The sequence below is a fragment of the Copadichromis virginalis genome, linkage group LG23 (genome assembly GCF_057382275.1).
Source record: "Copadichromis virginalis isolate Kocher_CV1m ecotype Utaka linkage group LG23, C_Virginalis_male_GT1.1, whole genome shotgun sequence".
Classification (NCBI taxonomy): domain Eukaryota; kingdom Metazoa; phylum Chordata; class Actinopteri; order Cichliformes; family Cichlidae; genus Copadichromis; species Copadichromis virginalis.
In genome coordinates this window covers 42,538,876-42,546,917 of record NC_140639.1, presented here as the reverse complement: position 1 = coordinate 42,546,917, position 8,042 = coordinate 42,538,876, and the positions used below count along the sequence as shown (strand labels likewise).

Below are 8,042 nucleotides of genomic sequence, written 5' to 3'. Positions count from 1 at the left end.
AATGCCTTCTAGGTGACATATAACACATTCTAAGTAATCAATGGCTCCTCATAAAAATTATGCATTGGGATGTTTGTGTGCAGCATTTTGCATATCAGCATAAGCAAAGCATTCTTCATTGCATCAGCGTGTATGTGTATGTGTGTGTGTGTGTGTGGATCACTTCTCAGTGAATCAGCATTCCAATGTGTGTGTGTGTGTGTGTGTGTGTGTGTGTGTGTGTGTGTGTGTGTGTCATTTCTCACTCACTCAACGAGTGCACGTGTTCATGTGTGTATTTCACTTCATTCTGAATCTGTGTGTTTGGAGACGTGTGTGTGTGTGTGTGTGTGTGTGTGTGTGTGTGTGTGTTTCTCTTCATTCTGAGTCAGTGCATGTAGATGTGTGTGTTTGTGTGGGTGTTTGTGTTCATCACTTTCCTGTTCTGGTGTTCTGGGTAAACCACGGCCTGAAGCATGCCCTGGGGTCCTGCCCCCCTCCTTTTCAGTTTGTTTGCGACCATTGCTGCTGCTGCTGCTCAAAATTCAGTCCGTCCTGGTTCTGACCCCAATTGGGGCAGTCCTTTCTCCAGTGTCGATGTTCACCGCAGGTGAAACCTGCATCTTCTTCTGTGTTTTTGTCCATTCTGAGGTGCCTTCTGTCCTCAGTTACTCCTCCTGTCTCGGTCACGCCCTTTTTCGCCACCCGATCATCCGTGTTGGTCCATCACTGTCCTGCACAGTGTGAATGCAAAGTTATCAAGGTCAACATTCTTTCGCTCGGCCTTACTTTTCATTCGGGCTTGGCGGGCGTCTCGTCACAGCTCTGTCAGCTGTCTGGGAATTTTCCCCCGTGTAGTGAAACGGGCCTTAGGTTTAGTGCTCTCCGTCTCGGCTGCATGAGATCACATTCCTGCAGGTCTGTTGACATTCTCAGGTCGTTGTTGTGGGTCCAGCTGTTGCAGCATTTGGTCAGTGTCACGTATGGGGGAGAGCAGGAGTCCAGTCAGCCTCGGCTTTCAGGGCCGGCAAAGCAGCCTGTAATTAAATATGTATAGAAAAAACAAAAACAAAACAAAAACAAACGAACAGGAAAATGATGTTGTGTTGGCTGTGTTATTCAGAGGGGAGACAATGGGGCCAGGCCCTGTGTCAGCCTTCTCTCCCCCTTTTTTTTTTGTTTTTTCTCTCCCGATATAATCAACTCCTAACCCACCAAGTTGACAGGACAACACAAGTACATATTAAAATTCTTAAGATCATGTTTAAAAACCCAAAAAAGGAATTTTCTTTCATTCAGTAATCACTTTTATTAATAAATCAACAGAAAACATGTCACAATTTGACTCTTTTTACCACTAAATTTGTTGCGTCTTGCCTGGTTGGTTAGACCAGTGTTCCTTTTTTTTTTTTTTTTAGTTAAATTGTTGTCCTGCAACCCAGAGGGTTTCTTTGTCAGTAATGTATAGACTTCATCATTTAAGTATGTTAATTTTTCTTTAACCTTGCTGGAAAATCTTCACGTGTTCATGAGTGTAAGCTGTTTCTTCATTGCGTGTATGTGCATTTGTATAAAAGCAGGTTAATTTTATCTTTTCTCAAACTAGGCGTTACCTTAAAAGGAGCCTTTCTCTCAGATTTCTCTGCTTGTGTGTGTTTTTGTTTCACCTTTTTGTTGTGATGCTCCGGACGCCTTCCCAACCTCCACAAGTCCGTTGGCCCCAATTTTATGTGTTAAAACTTCTCTTAATTTCTCCTCTAATTCTCTCCTCGCTGCTGTCTTTTTCACAGCTGCTGATTCGTGCTGGGTGTGGTTCCCATTACCTATAATTTTGCTTCGGCCGCTGTGCTTGTGGGGGCAGTTGGTCCAGGTCCGCAGCTTCCTGTATTAACACACTAAGAGATTTATTTAATTTCATTTTCATCACTGTTAAACAGATAAGCAGGCAACACGCCTACCTTGACAGCGTAAACTGTACGCCAGTCTCCCAACACATTCCTCTCTGTACTCCTCCATAATTCTCCACTGCACACCTCTTACTATCTCTCCTTTTTATTTTTATTACACCACAGAGTAATACACCCAATTATGCCCGTCTATCTCTATGTGGCTCCAAATTCCCTCTTTATTTTAACCCTTTAGAGCCGATTGGAGCGGGCACGCTCTGTTTTGCGTAACTATTTTTAAATCCCGGTAGCTCTGCAACCACGTAAGCTAGCGCAAAAATTTTTTTTGCATATGAAACCGGAGGAGTTGTACTTACATCTTATGCCATCAGCTTGTCCTAGGTCATGGTTTCCTTCCACATAAAGCTTTGCAAAAACTGCATAAAAAGCGCTTGCAGGAACAAAAACATAATATTCCAGAAACACGCTTTACCGATCCGATCAGCTGTTCAAAACACTTCCTACGTTGGAATAGACGTCAGCGCGAACTTTTGCATTTCCGCCATTACCTGCCCGAAACCGGAAGTGACGTCATTTTCGCGGAAATGTAGTCTTTTTTGCGATCAGGGCCTCAGGGCCTATACTGCTCTTTTTAAAAGTTATCTTTGACTTTATGACTTTCTGTGTCGTTTCTGGGATGCTTAGGACTCATATTGCACTGCTGGAAATAGTTTATTTTGATGCATATGCTGCTTTTTTGCAAATTTGCAGTATAATATTTATTTTCGTTTTTCCTGCAGTGTATAAAAATTGGTGTATTTCAAAAATAAAACTATGAAGACACTCAAAATAAATTTCCTGTGGTGGGAAACTATTTTGTGCAACTTTTTTGTATTTACAGTTTTGAGGGATAAGCCTCTTAAATTTCTCTAACTACAAATATATGTTAAAAAATCAAAAACGATTTTCAATTTTTTTGTAGTTTATTGCACTTTTTGCAATTTATGTAATTACTATGCACTTAATGAATACATATTATTAAAATCTGGGCTATAATGGTTGTATTGATGTATAGCAACTTGAAATGCTCCCAGAAATGGCTCCACAGCATGTAAAAATATAATATAAGCTCTGGCGGACTTGGTTCTATGGTAGGTCTTAAAGGGTTAATTTCACACTCGTCAGGGGACAGGCACACAACAATTTCAACCACTGAAACGAGGAATTCAACCTTTTTATATTTCTTTACTAATCTAGACTCAACCTTTGTTCGCAAAATGTGTCTTGTTCTAGTCCGGAATAAATGTGAACCCGTGATTACACGGCCGTTCCAGTGTTATTTCCGTAGCTATGCGGGGGCCCTCACCTCCCCAAGTCACCACCTCGGCACCCGGACGCCGCCGGTCCTGGCCGCGCGTCCACGAACAGGAGGGTCGCCACTCCTAGGGCAAAATTATTTCCACAGGTACACTAGGCATCAACCTTTGATCCTAAAATGTGTCTTTGCTCTAATGTCCTCCTAATCCAACACATCAACCGTCACTGTCACTGTGTTCAGACTTCACACACACAAAAAGCACACTCAGAGCGCGCCTCACCCACGGCCAGAGCGCGCCTTACACACACAGCGCGTTACACCATCAGTGTGACACACAGAGAGCGCCTCTCATCAGCAGAAATTTGCACAGAAACCTCTGAGCTCAACTATTAGATCTTCTTAAAGCACACTGCACCATAGACCAAAATACCCCTTTCTCTGCGCTTATGACCACCACAACGGGGCAAAGTCGCATCATAAAAGTGATGCTTGCATCCCCGAAGTTATACCTGACATCATAAACCAGGTGTTGCTCTATGTACTTAAAATTTTACTTTGTATTATGACCGCAGCCCTTAAAACTCGACTGACGCCACAAACCACCGTCAAACCTCTATCCAATGTACTAAAACTAGCACCAACCACTACTGCACTTCACGGCCGCACCACCGGAACACGGCCGTATCATAAACCAAACCTACGGACGTGTTTCGCTCTCGCGTTGCCAGCGTTCAACCGCACCGTGAAGCCAGCATCTGCTTTTCCTTAAATCAACTTCTATTTCATAGCCGGCAAAAGCCAGGACGTCACTGACACCATAAACAAAATAAACAAACCTCGACTTCAATGTACTGGACTAATGGCCGCGTCTTCAGAAGAAATTCTAACGTATTATTGCTACAGAAGCCAGTATTAGACAAAATTAAATGTGAAAGGTAAAGTGGCTGCAACTAGTCCAACGTAGTATGTTATTAGTATATCGGTAGAAGCAGTTTATTTAACACACTGGAATTCAGCCTCAACTTATGTTGTTAGTATCTTGCGCCAAAAACCAGACACCGACAAATTTACTGTGAAAATACATGTGACTCAGCGAACAGATTAATTTGGAAAGCCCAATATGCACATTTGGTATTTATAATACAACAGGCTGTGCTTACCTTTCTGTTTTAGGCCGGCCTTCTGTTCACTTTGCCCCACGATCTCACCAAAGGCCAAATCTACACCTCCTCAGCACACCAAAGATCCGGGTCACACGGCACCAAGTTGTTGAAATCTCCCAATTCTTTGAATCTTTGGGCTGAAGGAGGGACAATACTCGGTGTATCAATGCTCAATCAACAATCATTTATTTCCATACAATTCAACAGTCAGAGCATTACAACGTCCGGACGGGAGAGATGCTACCAGAGGGTCAGGCACATGTCTCAAAATGGTGACGGGTTGCTCAGCTTTTTATAGTCTCTAGTGGCCCCCAGCTAGTCGTAAAAGCCAAAACATCACATTTTTTCTCTGTTACAGCGCCTAAGTTATGACCTCGGCAGTTGTTTCTCTGCTTTCTGTAAGGTGGGGGTGTGGAATGTGGTCTATCTATCTCCCCTGTCTTTAGACACAGAGTCTCCTGCTTACAACCTTCTCTTCATGATTCAACAATTAAGCATGTCAAGAAAACAGTGTAACACATTCCCAGCAGATCAAGGATACAGAGTGATGCACATTTATCTAATGAACTAATATGTGAATATGTTCTGTTAACTCAAAAGTATAATGAGAACTACACTACATACAGCTCACACACTCTATATTAAAGGGTATAATGTGATCTACAGCAGTATTCTAATTCAACTACTTTGATTACATATATAAGGTAACATATAATAACAGAATAATCTAATATCCTCCTCCTCGGAAAGATGGTCATCAATATTGCTATGCTGTTTTGTGACCAGCAAAGCAGGGATAAAGGGAAGTGTTTGTTCAGGGAAGGAGACAAACAGGTAAAGCCCCTAACTTCTCTCCGACAGTGTTAGTGAGCTCATACTGTGTTTATGATTTCATTTTCAGCAATAATTATTATTTTATAGTCTTTTATTATAACTGGGTTGAAACCGACCCAAGCAACACAAAGGTCATAATTTTCACAGAAAATTTTATAATTCAGTTAAATTTTTGTTTTGTTTTGTTTAAATATAGATTCTTGAAAAAGTCAAAAAGCCTTGATGCAATAAACACATTTAAAAGGCACTTTTATACATTTGTAACCAAAAAATGGGTCAGTGCCAACTCTAACACAAGAGGAAGGCTAATTCACTTCAATGTTATTGTGGCAAATCACAACAACAGTTGCCTCAAGTCATTTTTATAGTATTGTAAAAGCCCTTTAATAATAGAGAGAAAACCCAACAATGAAACAACCCCTTTGAGAAGAACTTTGTAACAGTGGGAAGGAAACAGAAAAAAACCACCGGCAGAATCAGGCTCACAACGGGCCGTGCCTGACTGGGGGTTAAAGGAAGAAAGACAACAGACACAACATGAAAGAGTAGGTAAGTAAGTAAGTAAGTAAAATTTATTTATATAGCACTTTTCACAGATAAAAAAAAAAAATCACAAAGTGCTTTACAACACAGGAAATGGAAATATAAAACAATATAACAGTAAATAAAACAGCAAATAAAACAAAACTATATAAACAGCATAGGAGGAAATTAGTCAAATGCTTTTCTAAATAAAAATGTCTTCAGCTGTTTTTTAAAAGAATCAATGGAGTCCGTGCAGCGAAGAGACAGTGGAAGAGAATTCCACAACCGTGGTGCTACAGTCTGAAAGGCCTGATCACCACGAGTTTTAAAACTAGTGCGCGGTACCACCAGCAGTCTCTGATCTAATGACCTTAAAGCCCGAGAAGATGAATGTGGTTTCAGCAGGTCAGATAAATATTGAGGAGCTTGACCATGTAGGGCCCTAAAGGTTAGAACTAAATTTTTAAAATGAAACCTAAAATTTACAGGCAACCAGTGAAGGGAGGCCAAAACTGGAGTGATATGCGATCTTCTCTTGGTGCCTGTTAAGAGACGTGCTGCAGCGTTCTGCACCATCTGAAGACGATTCAAGGCAGATTTGTTAAAACAGGTAAACAGTCCGTTACAGTAGTCTAAATGAGAGGAAGTAAAAGCATGAATAATCATCTCAAGTTCAAGCTTTGATACCATTAGTCTGAGTTTAGAAATATTCCGTAAATGATAAAAACCGTTTTGGACCAGCTCCTTAGAATGCTGCTCGAGCGACATCGAGCTGTCAAATATGACACCGAGGTTTCTAAGGCTCGATTTTACATAAGGGTCTAAGATGCTGATATGCTGCCTGATCTCTGGGACCATGTGGTCTGGAGCAATAATTAGAGTTTTTGTTTTATCAGAGTTTAGTTGGGGAATGATGATAGTTACTGATTAAATGCTGAGGGGTATGTAAACAAATAGTAAGTGAAAAAGGTGAGTAAGGAAGTTACACTCAGTGCATCATGGGAAGTCCCCAGCACCCTAAGCCTATTGCAGCATAGCTAAGGGGGTATTCAGGGTCACCTGGTCTAGCCCGAACTATATGCTTTAACAAAAAATAATATTTTAAGCCAAATCTTAAAAATCCAGTTGAATCGAAACTGGGAGCTGGTTGCGCAGAACAGGGGCCTGAAAGCAAAGGCTTTGACTCCAATCCCAATCAAAATGCATCCACTATTATGTTATAAATCATTTTTTTAAATTGTAAAAGTAAACCTTTCTACAAATTAGCAGATTCAGTTATACATGCTTTTTCCGTTGCTGTCAATAAAGATAAAAAATTATTTTTTCATTACTTTTTAGTTCTCAATTCTAACACCAGACTATCAAATAGCCAAACACCAGTCTATTGGCAGTATGTGATCATTTATATTAGCATTTATATCTAACAATTTATAGCTAAATTGCTATTACCTAAATAGCTAATTGCTAAGAACAATTAGCTCTTAGCAATTAACTCTTAGCAACTAGCTATTTAAAGCTAAATCAACTTAATAATGTACCCACATTTGTTACATGAGCCGTTTAGGTTTCTATATCGTGCCACAAATTTGCATCACACTGCACTCGAAGCATTTTCCAACTGCAAACCGATTCTTAATAATTTAGTACTAACTGACAGCTAGTGGAGGTTTTTGCTGAGCAAATAGTCTGCAGTTCAGTTTGAAAAGGTCCCCTGGACCAGGGTCTGACAAGTTTAAAAAAAAAAAAAAAAAAGAGCAAGAAAGAAGAAATGGGAGGGAACATGAGAATAAACGCGATAAATAAGACATAGTGATGGAAAACAGGAAGAATAAGCAACCGAGAAGATGAGATAGCACTGAAAAAAAGCAAGTGTCCTGTTTAGGTGGATGGCTGAGGTCAATAAAGTGCAGCCTGGTGGAAGAGAAAGAGCCTTACTGCAGTTTTTATGAGCGGGCCTTTCTCCCTGTTCATATGGGGTGGCCTCTCATAACAGAAGGAAAACAACTAATCAATAATTGAGGAGAGCGGAAAACACCGTGTGCACAGGAACTCCCTAAGGGGATCCCTTTGCTGTGGAATATGTGTTTTGACTTGAGTGTCTAAGTCCAGGTATTTCTTTTCCTTTTTTTTTTTTTTTTTTGCTTGTGTATCAAAAGGGCTCATTATTTTAAACTCTTATACATAATACAGCAGAAACACATATCTTGTTATTCCAGAGCATGCTTTGCAGAGCTTATACACAGGGTCAGTGCTTTAAGAGTTACAAAAGACATATCTCTGAGGTTAAAATGTTTCTTTTATGTGGGCTATAACATTTTCAAAGGTCAGCGTGTGCAA

The 8,042-nt window shown here is 40.4% G+C and overlaps 1 long non-coding RNA gene across 1 annotated transcript; it reads right to left on the bottom strand.

Annotated features, from left to right (window-relative positions):
- Positions 1 to 834: 834 nt before the first annotated feature.
- LOC146681664 (uncharacterized) lies at positions 835 to 5,069 on the bottom strand. The gene is made up of 2 exons (XR_014918106.1): positions 4,344 to 5,069; positions 835 to 1,016 (listed from the first exon to the last, which is right to left on the bottom strand). It is a non-coding gene; the product is annotated as an uncharacterized LOC146681664 (long non-coding RNA).
- Positions 5,070 to 8,042: the final 2,973 nt, after the last annotated feature.